Consider the following 22,890-nt stretch of genomic DNA (forward strand, 5'->3'; position numbering starts at 1 on the left):
AACAAAAAAAAAAACAAGGAACATCTCCAAAGCAAGCTACAGCCTACTAAGGTTCATAGGGGAGTACTAGGCTAATGGCCCTGGAGCCAACACAAGCCTAGCCCAAGAATATTCCCTGCCGTGATGGTATAAAAAGTTTTATACCACCTTTCAATCATAGGCATTAATGACTCCTGTGCAGTGATGTACCCAAATGCCTTGTATAATCATATTAGCAACTGTATTGACTTGGCTGTATCTGACTGGATTAAAACCAGGCCCTCCTGAAAAAACAAGCCACCTTGGTGGACATCTAATATAAACATATTGTATAACAAAAGGAAGAAACTGATGTCCAAGAACAAGAGGCAACTGCCTCTGCAGCGAAACAATTCCCTCCACAGATTGAACAAGAAAATGATAAGTCTTGTAAAGTTCTCTAAAGCTAATTATGAAGTTAAAATAACATCCCTAGACAAGGACAATCATAGTTCATTCTTTAACTATGTCTGAAATCTAAAAGGAAGTGCCCAGCTATGTGCCGAATAGGTAGTAGATGGTATGACTTGCACTGTACTGGAGGAAATTGCCAACCTAGTAGCTGACAGATTTGGCACAAATTTACCCCCCTATCCCCACCAGCCATACCCCAAAAATACCTGATGTGAGTTCTCTACCTAGTATCTCTACAGCTCAAGTCATATCTGCGTTCTTCAGGGCCAAAACATGACCTCAGTGGAACCAAATAACATCCCAGGTTGTTTACTAAGCAATCTAAAACAGGACCTAGCTTGACCCCCATTTCTCATTCTATTTAACCATAGCCTGAAGATTGGCTTTGTACCAGCAGAATGCAGACCCACAACAGTAATCCCCCTTGCATAAAGGGAGGCCATTAACCAACCCTTGGAAATATAGACCGATAAGTCTAACCAGCCTCATCTGCAAGACTATGGACAGCATCATCATGGATCCTATCAGCAAGGACATATGTGACCTTCAAACCTAGACCCAATCCAGTTTGGCTTCGTTAAGGGTAGAACGTGCTTATTGAACCTGGCTAACTTCTTCGAGAAAGTCAGCAATGCTCTGAATGAAGGTCAGATGGTTCATACCGCATATCTGGACCTAGGCAAAGCCTTTGACACAATCTTCTCCTCCCCTCAGGTATCATTGAAAAACTCTCCTAGCTAGGTGTTAACCCTTACATCATTAGATGGGTAGCTAACTGGATTACCAACAGAGCACATACTGTCAAAGCTGGTGACTCCTCCTCTACCAGTAGACCTGTCACCAGTGGTGTACCGCAAGGAATCTGCACTGGGCCCTTTACTGTTTGGAATCTGTTTCTCAGAAGTCGAGGCTAAAGTAGGCTGCCTTTGGCTTACTAAGTTCATAGATGATTGTAAACTAGGTGCAATCATAGAGTCCCCCAACAATGTTAACAATATTACAGGAGGGGCTAACAAATAACTAGTGCCAAGGTTGCAGTCTAAAACTAAATGCAAAAAAGTGCACTATTATCCCATTTGGCAAAGCAGAATTCCCCACTAATTACAGTATTGACAACACCCCTCTAAGTTCAAACCCAGTGGTTCAGTAGCTGGGAACACAGGTTAACAGCTATCTGAACTTTGACCACCAGGTTTTCATAGTGGTAAGGAAAACCTACATTGTGTATCTCATAAGTAAAGGTGTCACATGCAGGTCTAAGGATGTTATAACCCCACTTTACTTGACCCTAATCAGATCATTAGTAGAGTACAGTGCTCCCTTCTGCATGTATCTCACCAGACACCTGCAGCAACTGGAAAGACCACAGAGGTTTTTCACTAAGAAGATACAGGACCTCCAAACCATAATCTACATGGCTAGACTGAAAGCCCTGTCACTGTACTGTGTATGAGATAGGTTACTGAGAGGTGACTTGTGCCTGGCCTACAGGGCAGTCTCTGACCCTGACCTGATGGAAATGCTACACATCCACAAATCAAATATCATCAGAGTCACTCACTCTAGGGGAGATGTCACCCTTGCCATGACATTAAAATAACATACTGGTCCTACTTTACAGTTATCTAATAGGCTGTATTTTAATGTCAGGTGTGGTTCAGGGCAGAGCTTTAGGGGTATTGCAAAGGAGACTGTTTTAACAGGTTTAGCTGATCGAAGCTCTTCTACAAGCTAGGCACTGACTGTTAAGACTGAAGGAACAAGTACATGCTTGCAGAACCTAGCTGTAGTATGTACACAAGGGGGCTGTTTGTTATACTGCTGAAGCTTCTTTTCCTTCGCTTGCTGCTTTCTTTCCTTTTTGTTTTTATTTTGGAAGTTTTTTTTAGTTTTCCTTGTTCAAAATGAAGTTTGCCATACCCTACCCTGTGTCATAGAAGATAAAAGGTCCAACTTCAGCACAGATGACCCTTGTTCAATTTAACGGCATGTGTGACTAGGGGCTGGGCAGGGGAAGAGGAGCTTGAGTGACCAAAACTAGGTCAGTCATCCTTAGTGGGATGAGAGGATGCTACACCAGCATTGGTGACATGTAGCAGTAGTTTGGTATATCTCCTGTTATTAGGGACCATGTTGGCTCATGCTGTATTTGTCGGGGGCTCCCGACAAATACATCTCCTTCACTGTCCAGGCAGCCTAGGATAGGCTGCTGAAAGGGGCTGACTAGCTAACCTGCTCTCTACCACCTGACTCTTGACACTGGACAGAAATGGATGGGCTGTAGAGCTCTAATCTCTGCCAGGAATATCTAGGGTCCTGCCTTTGTGAAATGAATGGGACTTGTAGGTGTAGGTAGCAAAACTATCTGTCAGGGTCCCTCTGAGTTAGGATTAAAAAATAGTTTGACAAGTTTAGTCCGAAGGACTAGGAAATGCTCGTAGATGGTTAAATTATTTAGCAAAATTGTAGTTAAGATGTGGTGCTAATACAGGAGTCCAACGAAAATGGCAGCACTAAAAAGCTTCACAGAATTTGGAGAAGTATTTAATTTATTTATTTTATTTAGCATTTGTCGACCAGGAAAGTCCAGCTAGGACTGAGCCTATTTTCAACTGAGGCCTGTGGAGAAATGCTGCCGACTCATGTCTCTGGAATCAGGGGGGAAACCCATGCGAATGCGGCAAGGACTTGCAGACTCTGCACAGAAGGCACCCCAGCCAAGAATTGAACCGGAAAACCTTTTGCTGTGAGGCAACACCATTAAACGCTGTACCACTGCGCCACAATGGTTGGCATGTCTGTCTAGCTTTCTTAGAGAGGTGTATCTTTTTTTCCTGCACATAGCATTCTTTGTCTTTTGGAATTTTGGCATGTTGAAAGGTGTGCGAAGCTTATAGTGGCAAAAATGGTGATGCAAGCCTGCCAGTTATATTAACACTTATTTCTCCAATATGGACTGTGAGATTCTCTTGAGAGATGTGGTTAAAATGTGCTGCAAAAGTGCCATTCATCTGGGAAAGAGAGTTTAATTTGTCACTATTCTTGTCATGTCCCATTTAACTCTACAACTAGCTTTGCGGAATGAAAAGACAGATGCTTCTTTATATAATAGATACCTTCAGTTTTGTAAGGGGAAGAAACTCTCAGGGAGAGGAATTTTATCTGTTATAAATTAGGAGATTAAATATGTGGTGAATTTCTGGTGCTGAAGTAGCTGCTGTAAGGGTTTTTAAAAAGGGAGGGGGTGTTCATGTGTGTTCTGTACACCTGCCAGTAATTCTATGTATAAATTTAGAGGAGGAATTTAATTACCCAACATATGGAGTTTTTAGGGAGTAAGGAGTTTCAGATAATCCAAAGCATGGGCTGAGGAGTTTGGAGAGTACCGTGAGGGGGAACAAATGCCACCGTTGCTAACCTAAATAGATTTGAAAATGTACTTTAGTGGACATGTTAAAAGCATGGCTTAGGCAGGGTATAAAGGAAACCTCATAGGCAGGGTATAAAGGAAACCTCAATTACAAGGGGGCATTTCTTCGAAGGAGAAATTGCAGAAATTGATTAGGCGCTCCTGTATGAAAGCACAACCTTTTGGAGCCCTGGTCTTAAATTGACACGTTTTGAGAATAAAATTAACCAAATTAAGAGTTTTTTCTCATGAGATAAAGCACTGTCTCCTGGGGGCAAAGATGGTGCTTTTTAGCCTGATGAAAAAAGTCCAAAATGCACAAGAAAAGATAAGTTGGGAGAACAGTGAAAAACTGCAGTGCTTTTGGAGTTTCTTTGCTAAAAAGTTTTGTGAAGGACGTGGTGAATCCAATGATACAGTGGATTAGAAGGGGAAGGTTATATGCAGGACTTGGCCATCTTTTTTTTTTCAACCATAAAGGTTTGTATGAAGGCTTCTGTTTTCAGGTCAGAGTGGTGTTGCAGTGGCCTAGTCTCCACTAAAGCTAATGTAAAAGGTATTGTGTTCCATCTGCAGCGTGTTATGATGTGGAAAGTTTTTTTTCCATTTGATGTGGACTTCTGCAACTCCTCTGCTCTCTGCTCTTCGTGTTTAGTTATTCTACGACATTTATTCTTTTTGCCTAGGAAGCTGTTTCCCCTCCTTTTGGGGAATATTGATGAAGGGCACATTTTACTTGGTGGAGATTTTTGCAAACATCCCATCTGGGAAAATCTATGATGACTGTCATTTGGAATGATATGGGTGCCAGAGTAATAAAACTGGCCAAGGAGTGGCATAGCTGGAGGAGAGAATGGTGGTTTCACAAGCTGCAGAAGCATATATTATTAAAAGTCTTTAAGGTGCTTGTGTCTCCACATGTATATACACACACACACACAATGTGTGTGAGGTATAGTTTTATTAAACATTGTTTAAATGGTTTTGAATCTGTTGTGGAGCTTTTCTTCCTGGGCCTCTGAAAATGGACCATTGGCTCAGCTGGACCTTCATGGTTACCAAAGAATAACCTTTATGCTGATATGAAGGGGGCCATGGATATAAAGACATGTTTTTGTTTCTTCTGAATAATTATGGTTAAGGAAGAGGTTTAAGGGAAAAAAGGGCAACAATTTTTTAAGCTGTTGATTTGTAAGTATAAATAAATAAATGGTAGTAGTTCAAAAATTCAAGTAGCAACATTTACCTAAAAAGTGGAAAAAGTATAAGTCTCTGAGATGGAAGAAGGAAATGGATAATGGGTATTGGTTAGACTGAGGGGAGGGGTTCAGTTTGCTGGAGGCATTTAGATGGTGGGATATGTTGAGGTATAAGGTAGTTTGCCTGTGAAGTGCTGAAATTTCGGGTCTATATGGAATGTTTGAACATTCAGAATTCTGTAGTGCGATCTCGGAGTTGGTATATTTAAAGAGCGGGGGGTGTGGTGGTTTCAGAACCCAATGTAAGTGGTGCAGGGGGCTTGCCCCCCTGCTTAGAGCATTCAGGTAGGTGTTTTGTGTGGCGCTTTTTTTTATATGTTCACTAATAGAATTTCCACACTTCATGTACCTGGAACTGGAACATTTCTTAGTAAAGAATTGGTGTAATTTCTACTGCTTATTCTCCGAGAACTCATGATGAGCATTTTTTTTTAATTCTGGTCCAGATATCTGCAGCATTGTTTTAGTTTTTCCACTACATGAGGCCAGCAGTACTTTAAAAAAGAGAGATTAGAAAGACCGATTTTCAAATTTTAAAATGCTGTTCCAGGTTTACATGTATAAATCTGCAAACTGTGTAGTGTCCTCAGCTCAACTGTTTTGTGATGGCCTATAGTACCTTAATGAGTTTGTACTACAGCAGGCAGGGATGACTATCCTCTTTTTTTCCCCTTTTGATATGCAGATAAAGGCACACCAAACTTTATGGGTGAAGAAGAATTCAGAAGATTCAGAGAACCTTGAACTTAAGCACAAGGTAAAGTGGTAAGATGAAAGATGGAAAAGTACAGGAACTAAATGCAAACAGCTTGTAACTGAGCACATTTTAGTAAGTGTCTTAGTTTTTCAAAAGGAGCAACTTGCAAAAAGATAAAAGGCTCTCTGAGGTACAGTATTGAATGGAAAGAGTGCAATTGGATGCTTAAGTTGTCTCATTTGCAATTTGCTACACTGACCAGTAAGTAATACTGTTGTCCCATTGGCTAGCTTTATCTTTGTTTTTACAAATTTTGGAGTGCACTTCAGAAAGAGAGGAATGCTTTGAACAGTGATCTTTCTTCTACACTACAGTGTTTAGCATTGCAGTTTCATAGCAAGAGGTTCCTGGGTTTGATTCTCGAATGGGGGTGCCTTTTGTGCAGAGTTTGCATGTCCTCCCTATGTTTGCAAGAGTTTCCTCCAAGTGCTCTGGTTTCTTCCCGCATTCCAAGACATGCAGTAGGTGAATTGGACAGTCTCTAAATTGGCCATAGGTGTGTGCGCGCATGCGAGTTTTTGGTGTTAAAACTACTGTGGCTGGGCTAGCCACCCACCGATGTAAACCATGGCTCTGAAAAATTGTCAGTGTTTAAGTGACACCCCCATGTGCAAAACTGGGAGAAAAAGGGGTTATGGATGGATGAATGAAATGGCTGAATGTTCAGAACCCTCACACGGATTATACCCAATCCTGCTCAGGCAGTCAGAAAATTTGGAAGCTTTTTTTCCCAGCTGGAAGCTTAACTTTAGTGACACTTAAGGGGAAAACAAAGTCTTATAAAGAATCCCTTGAGGAATATCTGTAGCTGTTTATATGCAGAATAACTGTGCAGAAGGACCTCTACCAAATAAAGGAAGTACATGATTCATGCAATTTATGCGATGAGGGATCTTGAACAGAAGCAGCACTGTAACGCACTTTCATCACTAGAAAGGATGTTTGCAGGGCCAGGTCTTTTCTTTTGTGCAAAAAATACACTTGAATTACAACAATTAAGAATTGCTCTAAACTAAAAGATGCTACACGACCTTCAGCAGTCCATAGTTTAAAATCAGAAGATGGCTAACAGCACTACATGACAAGAACTTGTAACACCTGTGTATCTGTCTGTTAACCTTTCCAAGCACACACTTGATACAAGTGAATTATCCATCCTTCGTGAGAGGCCTTACCCAAATCTTGACTACTGGTTCTACTGTTGGGGGTGCATTGTCGAGTTAATTTCCTAGGGTGACTGAATTCCCAATGCTTACAGCCATCCATTTCTTGGCATAGAGTTTTATGCTGTGGCTTTGGCACCAGTCATTTGTCTGTTAGTCCATTCTGTAGGATGTTAGTGGCTTGGTGGGGTTCTATGACTTCTACTTTGCAGTGATCTGCAAACATGGTCAGCCAGAGGCCCTTGATATTAGCCTTGACTTCTGAGAGGTTGATGCCAAAAAGGAGAGGACCCAGCACAGAACCCTGAGGGACTTTGCTAGTGCAGGCATCTTTTTGGAGGTGGTCTTCCATATCCTAACTTCCTGGGTCCTGTCTGAGATTCAGTGACTACGCAGTGCGTGATGTTGGGAGTTTATGCATATATCCATGTGTTTGTTTACAATGCCTAAGTGGGGTACTGTATCGCATGCCTTTGGTAGGCAGCATGCACCATTTTGCCTTCATCCATTGCCTTGGTGACCTTCTCAAAGAAATCCACAAGGTAGAGAAGGTATGATCTGCCTTTGATGAAACCAAACAAAGTTGGATTCAGTGTTTTGAAGATTTTATATATCCTTATTAAGAATTCCCATGGTAATTCTGTCCATGGCATTGCATATGAGATTAATTAAACTTATGGGTCTGTTGTTCGGGGATGATTGTTGCAGTTGTTAGTTTGTGAGGCACAAAGATTGTCTGGAAGCTGTGGTTAACAGTGATTCCTGTGGTCCAATTGGGTCATAATTCAGGCTATTTAGTAGGCATTCTGGGACATTATAGGTACCCATTGATGCAGTGTATTTGGCATTGGAATGTACATCTCGGACTTGCACCCTAGTGTTAGTTGAGGTGGGTTGTTTGGTATTTTCTGGGGAGGGGTGGCTGGGGGAGACTGGATAAAATTGGAGCTGAATTTGTTGCCAGCAGATTTGCTATATCTTCTGGTTCGAGTTCTGCACACTGCTGTGTGCTGCCTGAGGTTTCATACATACATGGAAAAAAAAAAAAAAAAAAGCTCTGTGGTTGTACTTTGCTTGGGAGTCTATCTTTATCTCAAATTTGGCTTTAGTGGACTTAATTTGCCCTCTTAGTTAAGGTTGGGTGTTTTTATCATGCTGAGCATTGCTCTTCCTAATCTTGGCTATGTTTTTTTTTTGTGCAACAAATTTATGTTTGAATTCCAGAAGGGTGGTTTGTCAGTTCTGGGCTTAGTTTTGCGAAGCACAACTATCTCTCTGCATTTAATTGATATGATTGTAAAGGGTTTCTGTGAATAATTATCAGCTAAGTTCACATGTTTAAGGCGCTTGAAATATTGATGGGGTATCATTTAGTAGTAGAAAATTTGCCTTAAAATAATTCTTAAATGTTATGGGGTTAGCTGGGGTCACAACTGATATTTATTACAAAGGAGACAACTTTGTGGTCTGACTTTACCAGAGTAGACACTATGCTAGGAGGGGTACAGTATTCTCCCATGTTTGTGAGTGCCAGGTCGAGTATGCACCCCTATTGGGTGTATGGATTGTAGTTATTCAAAGGTACTTAAATTTGTTTAAATGATTTTCAGTCACCAAAATAGCATTCAAAATGTTCAAAGTAATTACCAAGTTATCTGAAATGTTTGAAAGAGCGACATGATTAAAGTGTTTGAAATAATATCTGAAGTGTTTAAAATGTACGAAAAGGCTAAAATGCCTGGATTTTTTTGCAATGCATGACTTTTTCACTGCAACGAAGACTTTTCAAAATGTCTGGAGGGTTAAAGGTATTTGCAGTCTTAAAATAAGGCATTTTCAGAGAGTTTTGTGCACTTGGGCATTATTACAAGTACCAGGTCTATGTATTTAAAAGGAATTTGTTGTTATGGCAGAGGGATTTCGCAGACCTGAACTGCTGGTGTTTGATAATAATATTGCTGAGAATTGGTGACTGTTTGATATTTTCATACAGGCTGCATTTTCTGATAAAGACGCAAGTACAAAAGCATTTATACTTCTCAATTTAGCTGGCTCAGAAGCTATTGAGCATAGAACATTCATTTGTGTGTCCACCTGCTGTGTATGCAGGGGACGGGAAGAACCACCATATTGTGATGCAGGCTGAAACTCGGGGAAAAGCCTGAGTGCTTAAAACATAAATTTAGAGAAATGTGTATCCCTGAAATGAATTTTACAATGGAAAGGCAGAAATTTTACACAAGAAATCAAAAGTCTGGTGAAACTATTGCTGCGTATATTATCAACTTAAGAAATGAAACTAAAACATGCAGATTTGGTCATCTATGAAATGAGTTAATAAGACCATCTTGTATGTGGTGCTAATGATGCAGTGAGAAAGATCTCACTTTGAGATAGTGAATTAACATTGAACAAAACAATTGAGATTTGTCAAATACATGAGATTACAGAAAAGCATAAGAATATGTCCACGAATGAGAAAAGCATGTTTGCAGTATCTGCTAGTGCAAATGTTGATAGTGTGCAACAGAAAGTTAGTATGAAAAAGAAATATAAACCAAAAGACAGTGCCACACCCAACATCATTGTTAGTTGTCGCAATTGTGGAGGCAGTCATGAACACAAACGGGAAAATTGTTTAGCTTTTGATCAATGTCACAAACGTAAAAAGTGGAATCATTTCAAAAGGCTTTGCAAGTCTAAAGTGCAGCAGATTTATGTTGAGGGAGTATCCAAAGAAGCAAGTAGATCAGATAAAGACAGTAGCAAACTTCGAGAGCTGTGGGCAAGCTTTCTTTTTGATGGTGTTACAGTGGTCGATGAAGCAGTTAATACTGTAGACTATCAGTTGTCAGCAAAGAGTGAAATATTTTGTACTGTACAAATTAATGGGAAACCTGTATTATTTATTTTACATTTGTTTACCGGGAAAGTCCGACAGATTTGCCCATTTTCAGCGGAGGCCCGGGGAGAAAAGCTTCACATAGTGCATACATAATAAAAGAAAAGAGGAATATACTTGTACTACAGTAAACATTTGATATATACGGTAATAATTATACAATGTTATACAGGCAATACAAAGATTAAGTGACAGCATGTTTTTCAAGCACAGTAGTAGCTTTCTAGAATTATGCATACAGTAATACGAAAGAAAGAGTCAAGTCTCTCCATACATTAGTCATGGATATGCAACGGTTACACCAATAATCAGACACAGCAAATATAACTGTCTAATAGAACTTTTGTTAGTATACATTTCTTCTAGCATTAGGGGATTTATAGGAGGTGGTTTCGGATGGATGAGAACATGGGAGTAAGCATTTTACTCAGGGCTAGAGCAGGAACATATCCATGAGTTGGATAAGTAGGACTTAAGAAGGTTCTTAAAGATGTTTGCTATCTAGTGCTCTGATATCTAGAGACGGTGTATTCCATATTTTTGCAACAGCACTATATTCCATATTTTTGCAACAGCACTATATAGGGAGTCTCCAGAACTATATTTACATTTGGAAACCTCCACCAGTGCTTCATTGTTGCTTCTTAGTGGATGGTTGCTGGTATAGCGGTGTAGTAGACCTTGTAGGCCAGGGGTCTTTTTGGGGGTAGTACTGGATTTGGTGGGCTGTCGTAAATTGGTTAAAGGCTAATAGGTTTGGTAATACAAGCCAGGATAGTTGTTTGTCTTGTTGTAACAGTTAATTTATTTTGGTCACCTTTGTTTAGGTTGATTAGGACTGGAGAGGGATAGAGTAGTGTGGAGAGTAGGTGGGTTCTTGAAATGGTGACTTTATTATTGAATGCCAGGTCATTTTTGCATCTATAGAGGGTACCTAGTTTTTTATGCACTTTTGTTATGGTTTGAGTTGCATGTTTGTCAAATTTCATGGTGTGATCTATGATTACTCCAAGTAGGGTTGTTTGTGTGACTGGTGTGATAGGGGTTTTGTTGGATGAGGTTATTTTAAATAATGAGACTGGTTCAGTAGCATTGGGGGGTGGATTAGTATCAATTGGGTTTTTATAGGGTTGAGTATTAACTGTGATTCAGTTAGGCAGTTTTCTACAGCTGTAAAGGATTTTTGGGCGATTTGTTGAAGTTAGAGAGAAGGGACAGGACATAGGGTGGAATCATCAGCATATTGAACCAGGATGGCATGAAGGTGGCTTTATGGAGGTTGTTGGTGAATATGGTGAATAGAAGGGGTCCTAAGACAGATCGTTTGGAACACCTAAGTTTACAGGGAGGAGGGAGGATAATGCATTTTGCCATTTTATGTCTTGTTGGCAGTTAGAGTCTTTGGACCATAATATTTTGGAGTTGTGCAGTTTTGAGTTCAGAGAGTATGGTTAGTAGTTTGGAATGAGATACCATATTGAATGCTTTGGAGAGATCAAGGACGATGGTGGAGACCAAATTACCATTGTTTCATTGTTGATTTACAGTGTTGGTGAAATTGATAAGGGCGGTGGTGGTACTATGGTTAGGGCAGAGTCCGTGTTGTGTTTCAGCCATGAGATTGTTATTTAGTAAATAGTGTAGTATTTGAGAATGTATGCATCTTTCTAGGTTTTTTGACAGGGGGATAATATGGCAATAGGGCAGTAGTTTGATAGCTGAGTTGAAGTGCTTCCTCTGTGTATTGGTATTATATGAGATATTTTCCGGAGTGTTGGAATATGTTGTTCAGAGGCTGACCTGTTTATTAGAATTGAGACTGGTCTGAGATAGCTTTGGCTGTGAGTTTATTGGCTGCAAGTGTGGTGGGTCTTAGCTTTGTCAGATATTTTTATATTGTGTTGATTGATACTGGTTGAAGGGAGAAGCAGTTTTGATTATTTGTTGATGTTTGGGGGATTGGATAGGTTGTGGGAGAGGAGTTTAGTCAAATTTAGAATAGAGTTGGTAAAATATTCATTGAATTGTGTAGCAATGTTAGTGAATGAGTCAGTTTGGGGGTGCGGTACCAATTTTCCCAGATTGGTGTATTTTATTGATACCTGCACAAAATTTTTGTGGGTTTGTCTTATGTCTCGCTTGGATGTTGGAGTGATTTTGCTTGTCTTTTCTTATTTGTTTTTGGACTTTTTTCTTAGTTTCCGGTATTTTTGCCTATTTTGGTCGATCTTGTTTTGATGCCAAGTTTTCACATGCCTTATCTCTTGGTTTTATGAGTAGAAGGGTATTTGGTATTTTGGTAGATAATTCTTTCGGGTACATATCCTAGGAGGTTACTAGGTTAAGAGCCCTAGAGTCTTTTAAGCCTAGCCATTCATGCCCCAATTTTCCCACTTATCAGTGCCCACAGGCTAAGCAATGACATTTTTATTTCACACAAGCAGGTTGCGTTTATATTCTGAAGAAGATTTAGTGAGTATTAGTGGTCTTTTTAATGGTGAAAAAGTTGGTGTAATGGTTAATGTTTTTGCACATTCAAGGCACAGGGTTTGATTCTGACCTTTGGTTATTAGCCAGGCCTGCAATAGTCTACAAACTGATGGACTAGTATTTACCTATTAACCTATTTGGTAAGCAAGGGGTGTAGTTGGATTTTGTTCTTATTGTTCTAGTTGGGGCAAGCTGGTCGAGTATGTTTAAGAAAGTAGAGTTGAAATACTCTACTGCTTTGTCTAGGCGAGGGTGGTAAGGGGTGGCCAATTGTAAGGATGTAGTGCTGTTATAAAGTCCTGGGATTTGAAGTTTTCTGTATAGCGTATTTGCTGTAGGGAGGAGGTTTTTCTGGGTTTAATTTGGTGTCTTAGGATGAATGTAGGAAAGTTGTTGCTAAGACTGTCAGGTAGTGTCCCAGAGTTGTAGGATAGGGAAAGCTGGTTGGTCAGGATCCAGTCTAAGATGGACTCTTTCTTGGAGGATTTGTCAAGTCTGGTAGAGGTTTGGATTAGTTGAGTGAATCCATGGAGGTTTATGTGAGCTATGGGGAGGGGTGAGATGCATGAGGACCAGTCAACATATTAAAGTCACCTAGTATGATTGTTTCATGGGGGAGGGTGTGGGGTGACCAGTGGAGAATAGATTCTAGTGTGTCATTGTTTTTACCTGGGGGGGATATACGAACTAATTATTTTTAGTTATTTTTGAGTATTAAGTTTTAATCTGGCAAATAGGGTCTCTGCATTATTAAATGTGGGGGAATTTATGTTCATATTGTTAATAATAAGGATACTTTTGTAGAGTATGGCGATTCCTCCACCTCTTTTGGATGCTTTGTCCTCCGAGTATATTATACCCTGGGGGATGTAACTCTTTGACATTAATATGTGGCTTGATCCAGGTATCTGTGAGGAGAACTGTGTGTCAGGTGAGTAGAGGGAGAAGGTGGCATGTAGTAGTTCTGTTTTGTTGGGTATACTTATGTTGATTTTAAGAATTAGCAGGTATGTTATATTTCTCTGGGAGTGTATAGTAAATGTTGTTTGGACTGAATGGGTCGTGGATAACCTACAGGGCCAGGATTTGGCTGGACATCAGCACGGATTTAATAGTTGTGATACAGTATGGATAATAGTTTGTAAGTATGTAGTCATCCATAGGTGGTATTGTAGAGGAGATACTTTTTTTTGTATTGTAATGAGGGAGTTTGACTGGGGCTAATTCTATATGAGAAAATTTATAGATGACTGGGGAGGCAGGTACAAGTGGTGTGCTATGTTTTGGAAGGTTTTGGTTGGTGGGTGAGTGTATTATTAGGTTGGGGCTAATATAAGAGGGGATGTAGGCAGCAATAATGAGTGATTAAGAATATTAAACCAGTTTACCACTTGACATTCAGTAGTATTTCCCTTACCGAGGAACTTAACTCGGAAATTGGAATCATCATGAAAGGTCCAAAAGTGGTAATTCCTAAAGAATTACAAGAGGGTTATATCAAATTTTTTATTGAGGTCACCCGGGTACTGATTAAACCAAAAGGGCAAGAGGCATTGTATGTTGGCCTTCTTTGTCTAAAGATATAAAGAAAGAAACTCTAGTATGTTCAATTTGCAACAACTCCAAACCGTATCAACAAAAAGAACCCTTCAGCTACACCAGATTTCTGAATTACCATGGTCGATGGTTGCTACAGATATTTTCAAATGAAATGCTCAGCATTACTTAGTGTTAGTAGACTCTTAATTCAGATTGGTTTGAGACTGACTTAATTCCTAACTTTTGACGTCCAGCACAGTCATTACAAAATTGAAGAGACATTTTTCTGTCCATGGTACTCTGCACAAAGTCATGTCTGACAATGGTGCACAATTTACAAGTTGTCCAGACACACTAGAACAACTCTTCCAGTCCGTAAACTATTCATGTGAAGTTTTTCAATCTCGTCGTTCATTCTTACACATAGGAGATCGGCTCCAAGTCACCACTTTACTGGCTAAAGATCTCAGAGTAGCTCAAGGCCAGGTCCCTATCTTATGATGCTCTCTCTGTCCTACCTCAGATCTAGTTTGCCGCTGCAACAGATCGGAGGTCGTCTGAGAGCTCGGGCCAGTTTGTGACAACATTTTCAAATTTTTCTGCTTATAACTAAACAGATTTACTCTTATACAGTTATACTGCTTTTTGGGCTAGTTAGTCTTTGTTTACTTTAATCCTTTTCAGTTTTAACGAGATTTCGTCCTTTTCAGAGTGGCTGCTCTTAGGCCTTTGGCCGTGCCTTAGTTTAATCCCTGTCCTGTTTGGCGTGACTTTTCATAGTATTGATGTTACTAGTGTGTGTGTGTTTAACTTGTTATTAGAGTATATTTAGATATTAAGGATTAGAAATATATTTAGATATTAGATTGTTGTTAGTTTTTGATAATTGTTCAGTGGATCTGACAACTCAAGACTTGTTTATAGTAGCTAGAGTTTGCGGTGTTTTGTGTGTGCTGTTATTCAGTAATCCCTTTGCCTTCAGATTAGTGTTTAGTGTGGTGTTGCTTCTAATATGGCTGATCAAAGGAGAAGCAAAAATCAGGATTTAAAAAGTGCCCAAAATGCGGGCAGATGACTGTCACGGACGCCCATGTGAATTTTGTGTATTGCTTGGGGCCATTTCACCTTCAGGAGGATTGTGCCATTCCTTCAGTAGTAGGGTTTTGCTTGAGAGAAGAAGGAAGTTAGTGGATAGAGGATTATTGAAACCTGATTTTTCTAGAGTCCACTGGACAAGGCTGACCAGACCTCCAAGTTGAAGGGGTCAAAGTCTTCCTCTGAGCCCAAATCATCAGCTCCAAGCTTTACTGTGAAGGTGCGGTCACTGGCTCCACAGTCTTCAGAGCTGTGCACCGAGCCAGTGTTTTTAAACCGGTCCCCGGTGTTGGAGCCAGTCTCTGGAACCTTGAGATCTCCTATTCTTCAGTCAGTGGCATCTTTGGTTCCTTCGACTTGTTCTTCGAGGACTCTCTCTGATGTGGATGTGGACCGGGTGGTGCAGAGGCTTCTCGAGAATCCGGCACTGGCTAAGTTATCGGCCTCAACCCATCCGGTTTCTGGGCCTAAGACCATCGCACCTGCTGTGACTACTCCTCCTCCGAGCCGAGCAGGGCCTTCAGAGCCAGGGGAGGAGGACCTGATGGTTGTGGAGCCTTCGGAGCCAAGGCCTGTTCAGTGCCATCGGCTCTGTCAACCCTGACTTCTTCAGTACCATTGGAAGAGTCTGGGAGCCGACACTCTCTGGTTGGTTACTGGTGGGGGAATCAAACAGATAGTTGTTTCCGACCCTTCCTCTCGGAGCATCGGCATGGATGAGCTCAGCTCCGTCCTCTGGCTTGGAGCCCACTGTCTCGGTGCTGGGGACGTTGCCATCTTCTTCAGAACCGGCAGCTTCCTCGGGTCAGAGCAGTGAAGCCTTTGACGCTATGAGGAGGGTTATGTCATCCAGGACACACACTTCATCAGGTCCCTCCTCCTCCTCCCCTAAAGTGCCGCTTTCTGCCTCTACATTGCAGGTCCCTGTAAAGCGTTGAAACCCAGAGCCTCGGGTAACCACATCGGGTGACCCTTGTTCTACTGAGACCTCACCAGAATCTCCCACTGATGAGGTTCCCAGGACGAAACTTTGTAAGAGGAGGCATTTAGATTCCCCACAAGAGTCCTTTACATCAGACACTGACTTAGAGGAATCAGAAGGGTCCCCCTCAGAGGATATCTCCTTTGCTGATATCCTGGAAGTCCTTAAGCAGAGGGGTTACTGGCAGTCCATTAGCCCTACTGAGGATGAGTCAGTGCTCTTGAAAGCCTTTGGGTCTCAACCTTCCACCTCCTGGGTGACTCCTCCCTTTGAACTAATGGAATTGGTTGCTCGAAGGGCATGGGAGTCTCCTGATACTATGGAACCAGTCCCTCAGAGGCCCAACAAGTTTATCACCTCCCCCCAAGATAAAATGCTCCTCACTAAGGGAGTGGCAGCAGCCACCAAGAAAGAGATGTCCAAAACCTCTTGTACTTTCCATCCTCCTAATACGGATTCTAGGACTATGGACAGGTACGGGAAATGCATCTTTAGTTCTGCAACCTTTGGTATGCAATCACTTAACTACTTGACTCATTTTACCCGTCTTCAAAGAGATCTCCTAAAAGAGCTCAGAGACACTCTGCAGTGTAGTACAGAGGGAGGTGTCTCTGAGAAGGTGACAGCCCAGCTTAATACCCTTAATTCCATAGTTAACTCATCCATGCGGCTCATTTCCTATGCAGCCGATGGGTCGAGTCAGGCAGCGGGTTCAGCAATAGCTCTTTGGAGACATTCCTGGATGCGTTTACGCTCCTTTGCAGAAGCCTTTAAGTCTTCCTTTGTCTTGTTTGGCATCTACTTCTCTGACGTTCAGGCCAACACTAAGGGACTCCGGCTAACAAAGTTCGCAGATGACTGAAAACTGGGTGCCATTATTGAATCCCCAAATGATGTGGATATTCTACTAAAGGGCCTTACAGAAACAGATTCTTGGTGCCAGAGCCATGGGCTCAAGCTTAATGCCAAGAAATGTATAGTTATCCCCTTATAGAGTATAACGCCCCATTTGGTATGTACCTCACAAGACATCTGCAACAGCTGAAAAGGCCACAGAAATACCTCACTAAAAGAATCACAGGCCTAAAGCAGATGCCATATGCTGACCATCTTAAAAAACCTCCAGCTATACTATGTGGCATATCGTCTACTCGGAGGCGATCTCTGCTTAACATACAAGGCCATGTCAAACCCTGAGCTGTTGGGCATGCTCCACTTAAAGAAATCCCAGTCCCTCAGAGCCACACGCTTCAGGGATCTAAACCTTGTCATCACATTGAGCAAAACATGCTGGAGGGATAGGTTCCTGACCCAGACACTCCCCATAGTCTGGAATAGACTGCCCATACATGTCAAGCAGAGCGCCTCCTTGGCCCTCTTCAAAATAAAAAAACCTTGACGATTGGATGAGAGATAGGAAATGACCCCGGGGATCATGTCAGTCACCCTGCTAGACAGGGGTCCAGAGAAGTAAATATTGTGGGAAGAAATATCCAGGGAATTGTTATGGCTAGGCTTGTGTAGGCCCTAGGGCCGATGGCTTAGTACCAACCTATGAATACCCCATTCGATGGCTTGTCTCTTTTCGGGCCCAAAGTCAAGGAGACTCTCACTAGGTGTAAGCAAGAGGGAAAGACTCTATCTGCCATAGGAGTCTGTTTTTCCACCCCCTACCAGACCATAACCCAAAGGGCAGAAAGGTTGAAAAATGTTGTTCCGAAGGTCCCAAGGAGCTTTCCAAAACAGATGTAATGAACCCCCCTCCAGGGGCAGAGGAGTAGGTAATAATGGAAGATGCCACCCGAGCGGCAGAGGGGGTCCGCAGAATCAGGGTGATATGGATCAGTTCCTCCTGAAAGGAGGCCCGACTGCCCTACTCTGGAGGCAGTCGGGGGTCGCTTGGCTTTGTATCCGGATGTCTGGCTAGGAATTGCAAGAGATTCTTGGGTACAAAGCATCGTTACCAGAGGTTACATCATTCCATTCTTAGAAACCCCACCTGTTGGGGAAAAAAATGCCAGATGTTCTATCCAGTTTCAGCGATCAAGCAGCCATAGAAATCTAGAGGCTGCAGGAAAAAAATCATCCAGCCAGTCCAAGCAGACCAAATAGGAACCGGAACTTACTCCAGATTCTTTTTTATTCCAAAGAAGGCAGGGGACTGGATGCCCATCTTGGATCTCAGCAGACTCACCACATTTGTAAAGAAGGAGAAGTTCTGGATGGTCACACTTCAGTCTATTCTCCCATTCCTCGGAATGGGCGATTGGATGTGCTCTATAGATCTCAAGGATGTGTACTACCATATCAAAATGGCCAGACCATCCAGAGATGATCTGCGTTTCCGGCTGGCAGCCAGTCACTACCAATTCCGAGCACTGCCCTTTGGACTCACAACAGCCCCCAGAGTGTTTGTTTACCAATTGCATGGCAGTGGTTACGGTTCACCTGAGGCATCTAGGATTCCGAGTGTTTCCGTATCTGGACGACTGGCTCCTTACCGCCGCCTCCAGGCATCAACTAATTCTGTCCAGGGATCACACCCTAAATTTCTGCTCTGAGTTAGGCATCCCTATCAATTTCAAAAAGTCTGTTGTCGCCATCACAGCATACCTCCTTTATCGGAGCAGAACTAGACGCCATCAACCACCACAGTAAAATCGCCCCTGGACAGAATAGCCACTGTCTGAAACCAGGTCTCAAGACATTTTGCAGAGCAGAAAAGTACCAGCCTCTCAGGTACTGAAGCTACTAGGTACTATGGCAGCTAAGCTCATAGCAGTTCCCCTGGGGCGTATGCACATGCGGATTCTTCAATAGTTACTCTTCACCCAGTGGTCTTACCAACAACTTCCGATGTCATTCTTAATCATGATTATGGACTCTTGCAAGAAGCATTTTTGCTGGTGGTTGATCAGCCAACAAGTTTCAATGGGTCAACCATTTGTTTCTCCCCTGCTGTCAGCCACGGTGACCACGGATGCTTCTCTTATAGGGTGAGTGGGGTGGGGGGGCTTTTTCAGGGAAGAACAGCCAAAGGCACCTGGTCGGAGACAGAGTCACAGTTGCACATCAATGTTCTAGAGCTGAGTGCAGTGCTGTTGGGATTGCAGCACTTCCATGACTCTCTTCCTCTAGGGACGATTGCGATACAGACAGACAACATGTCTGTGGTCTGGTACATCAAAAAGCAAGGGGGAACCAGGTCTTACCCCCTGTGTCGAGAGGCCTTGAGAATTTTGCAGTGGGCAGTATCCACCGGGCGCTTTCCGATAGCAATGCATATCCCGGGGAAATTGGAAGTTGCAGAGATGATTTTCCGCAGATGGGGCCAGCCTTGCTGCAACCTGTTTGCCTCTCTTATGAATGCCAAATGCAGAAGATACTTTGCCTGAATCCCCGTCTGGGGGACAGCCCAAGGGACTCGCTCATACACGATTGGCCCCCGGGACTTATGTATGCCTTCCCACCTATACCACTGATCCCGAAATTCTTGCAGAAAGCCAAAAGCCTGGGAGGGACTGTGATCTTAATAGCCCCTTTTTGGTTCCCCTTCCTCTGACTCTATCAACTGGAGGAACTTTGGATTCTGGACCCAGTTCCAGACCTGCTGACACATTCGTCAGGGGCCCTCCATCCCTCCCTTCGTTCCCTCAGACTGACAACTTGGCTGCTCCGATTCCAACTTGCCAGGTCACACGAATTTTTTTCGGAGGTACAGTATATTCTTATATCTTTGCATAAAGCTTCCACCAGAAAGTTGTATGTTAGTAAATGGAAGCGATTTGCCTTTTGGGCCTCCCAGAATAACATTGATCCCTATGTTGCCCCGATTGCTAGTATCCTGGAATTTCTATCTAAGCTTTTTCATGAAGGTGCAGTAGCTGCCACTGTTAGAGTTCAATTGGCCGCAATTTTGAATTTTCACCTCTGTGCTGAAGGTTCTAATTTGATGTCTCACAGATTATGTAGGGCCTTCCTGAAGGGTGCCATTCATCATAGGCCACCTGTTAGACAACCTTTTACTCCCTGGAATCTAAATTTTGTGCTGTCGCATATTATTCTTCCTCCCTTTGGGCCTGCATCGTCCTGTCATTTGAAGTTTCTTTCTTGGAAAGCTATTTTCTTGGTGGCCATTACCTCAGCGCGTAGGGTGTCTTAGCTTCAAGCCCTGTCTATCAAACCCCTCCATACTTGGTGTTTCAACCAGACAGAGTATCACTGAGGACTAACCCTTCATTCCTGCCAAAGGTGTGTTCAGAGACTATTCTAAATCAAACCATTCTAATAAGTTGGAATACATAGGTTCATAGATTAGTACTAGGCTAACTGCCATTGTGAGCCATTTCAAGCCTAGCCCGTTACCCCATGTGAGAATCAAACCCTGCACCTTGTGTCTGTAAAGTAAACACCTTAACCGTTATGCCATCTACATGTTGCATAAACTTGATGTCCACAGACAACTGAGATTCTATTTGGACAGGACAAAAAAAAGAATTTAGAAGATCTGACCAACTCTTTGCATCTTATGCGGACACAAAGAAAGGATTACAAGTCTCTAAAGTCACCCTTTCAAAATGGCTAACCAACTGCATTAAATTTTATATGCTCTTTAGCAAACCAAACTTTAGAGCATGGAGTGAAGGCGCATTCCACTAGAGTTGTTTACACTTCTGCTTATGCGGCTCGATTGCCTTTGGACACTATATGTGCAGCTGCCACTTGGTCTATGCTGCATAACTTTATCACTCATTACAAAGTAGACAGGGCCTCCAGGGACAAGGCCTCCTTTAGTTCCACTGTCCTCCGAAATATACTCCCCTGAGCCATCCAGGATTAGGGTGCATGGGACTCTACCCATGTGTAAGAATCAATGGCAAGATTGAACAACTTCACTTAAAGAAGTTATGTACTTACCATAACGTTCCATGTGAGTTGTTCATCTCGCCTTCATTCTTATAGTCCCACCTGCCTTCCCCCTCCACGGTCTCTAAGAATGAGTAGACTTTGGGTCTGGTGGTCTTGTTTTCGGAACTTTTTACTCCGGTTGGAGCATTCTTTGGGTTATATCTGTTCATGCTGGATTCAGCAAACTAGATCTGAGGTAGGACAGAGAGCATCATGGGATAGGGACCTGGACTTGAGCTACTCTGAGATCTTCAGCTAGTAAAGCGGCCAACTCAGAGCCGATAGATCTGCTCCGAACCCATGTATAAGAATGAAGGCGAGATGAACAACTCGCATGGAACGTTACAGTAAGTACATAACTTCTTTTTAGTACCAAATGCAGGGAACAGTAGAGTGGTCAAGGCTCAACTTTCGAGAAAACGTCAGTCACAAAAGTTGTACTACGATAAGGCTAGTAAATTCCTTAGGCCATTGCTACAAGGACAAGTTGTGGGAATGCAAACATCTGAAGGACATGATTGAGTGGGAATCGTGAAGTACATTTGTTAGGAACTGAATTCTTGCATCATGCAACCGGAAGGAATGGATTTCAGATGTAATTGAAGATGTGTATTACCTGTCTCCAAACCAGTGACTCAACAGATTGCCTGTGCTGAATGACTCTCAATTCCCAGAGTGACTCATTAACTGTTCGAATTCAAAAGGAACAGTGTGCTTGCTTAAAAAAATTTTCATGTAATCCTCCTTTTCATTTTCCTCTGTACCAACCAGCTATATAAAAAAAACTTCTAACCAAATTTAAGCCCACAAAACCCACAGCTGACAGCCTTCCCTCAGAATATCTAAAAATTGCAGCAGACACCTGAGCCTATCCTATCTCCATACTAATTAACCAATCCATATCAGAAAGTTACGTACCCTCTCTGTGGAAAATATCACACATCATTCCTCTTCACAAGGGAGGCTTCTCCACTGCTCTTGCCAATTACCGCCCTATCGCCATCCTCTCTCCACTCTCCTTTCCCAACAATCTTTCCATCTCCCACTCTGCCATGAACTGGCTTCAAAGCTATCTGACTGACCGATAACAATCCAGTCATCTGGAAAGACCACCTCATCTCCTTATCTCCCCATTTCTCTTGGTTTCCCCCAAGGCTCCATCCTTGGCCCTCTACTATTTTACCTGTTCACCAACAATCTACGTACCTCCACAAAGCATGCTTCCCTCATACAGTATGCTGATGACTCCACCCTCATCTGCTGTGACCCCACTCTATCTGAACTTCAAAACATCACACAAGAATCATTTTCATCAGTAGAAAGCTGGCTATACAATGCTCTTCTTCTTCTAAATCCCAACAAGACCAAGCTCCTTGTCTTCCAACCCTCCAAATCCAACCAAACACTCACCCTCTTCAAGATCCTTGCCAAAAACAATAACATCATCTCCCCTTCAGATCACACCAAACTTCTTAGTGTGGAGATTGACAAATTCAAATTTAGTGTTCATTTATCTCTTACCATGAAAAAAGTACATAAACTTGGTGCACTTCATAGAAACAAACTATACCTAATGAAGGCAGCTAAATCCTCTATTGCCTACTCCCAACTAATATCCACCTTACTTTACGCATCACCGGTGTTTACCAACCTTAGACATTCCGACTCAAACAGGCTTGAAACCTGTTATAATAAGACAGCAAAATTTGCAACCGGTGCATCCCTACCATAGCCAGCACTGCCACTCATTAAGAGAGCTAGACTGGCTTGTACTCCCACAACTTCTTCACCTAAGCCACCTCTCTTTTGCCCACAAACTATTAAACCATCCTCATAAAATCCCATCACTTCAGAACCTTCTCCAAACTTACTGCTCGTTTAGATACTTATGTTCCAACATCAAAAATTCTTCTGGTCACCAAACCCAACAATTCCTCAGGTGAAGCATTATTAT

The 22,890-nt window shown here is 42.3% G+C and overlaps 1 protein-coding gene across 3 annotated transcripts in view; it reads left to right on the top strand.

The window, feature by feature from the left end:
• Nucleotides 1-22,890, top strand: part of LOC122787576 (apoptosis-inducing factor 3-like) — a 1,199,414-nt gene that overhangs the window by 67,782 nt on the left and 1,108,742 nt on the right. Inside the window, exon 2 of one of the 3 annotated variants that reach the window (XM_044054360.1) lies at nucleotides 5,786-5,865. The exons of 1 other annotated variant lie outside the window; for it this stretch is intronic. The gene's annotated coding sequence lies outside the window, so the exon portion shown is untranslated. The remainder of the gene's footprint in view (nucleotides 1-5,785; nucleotides 5,866-22,890) is intronic. One more of the 3 variants, XM_044054359.1, reaches the window with a different exon arrangement.

Source organism: Protopterus annectens, chromosome 13.part0 (assembly GCF_019279795.1).
Source record: "Protopterus annectens isolate FY-2018-M chromosome 13.part0, PAN1.0, whole genome shotgun sequence".
NCBI classification, from domain to species: Eukaryota; Metazoa; Chordata; order Ceratodontiformes; family Protopteridae; genus Protopterus; species Protopterus annectens.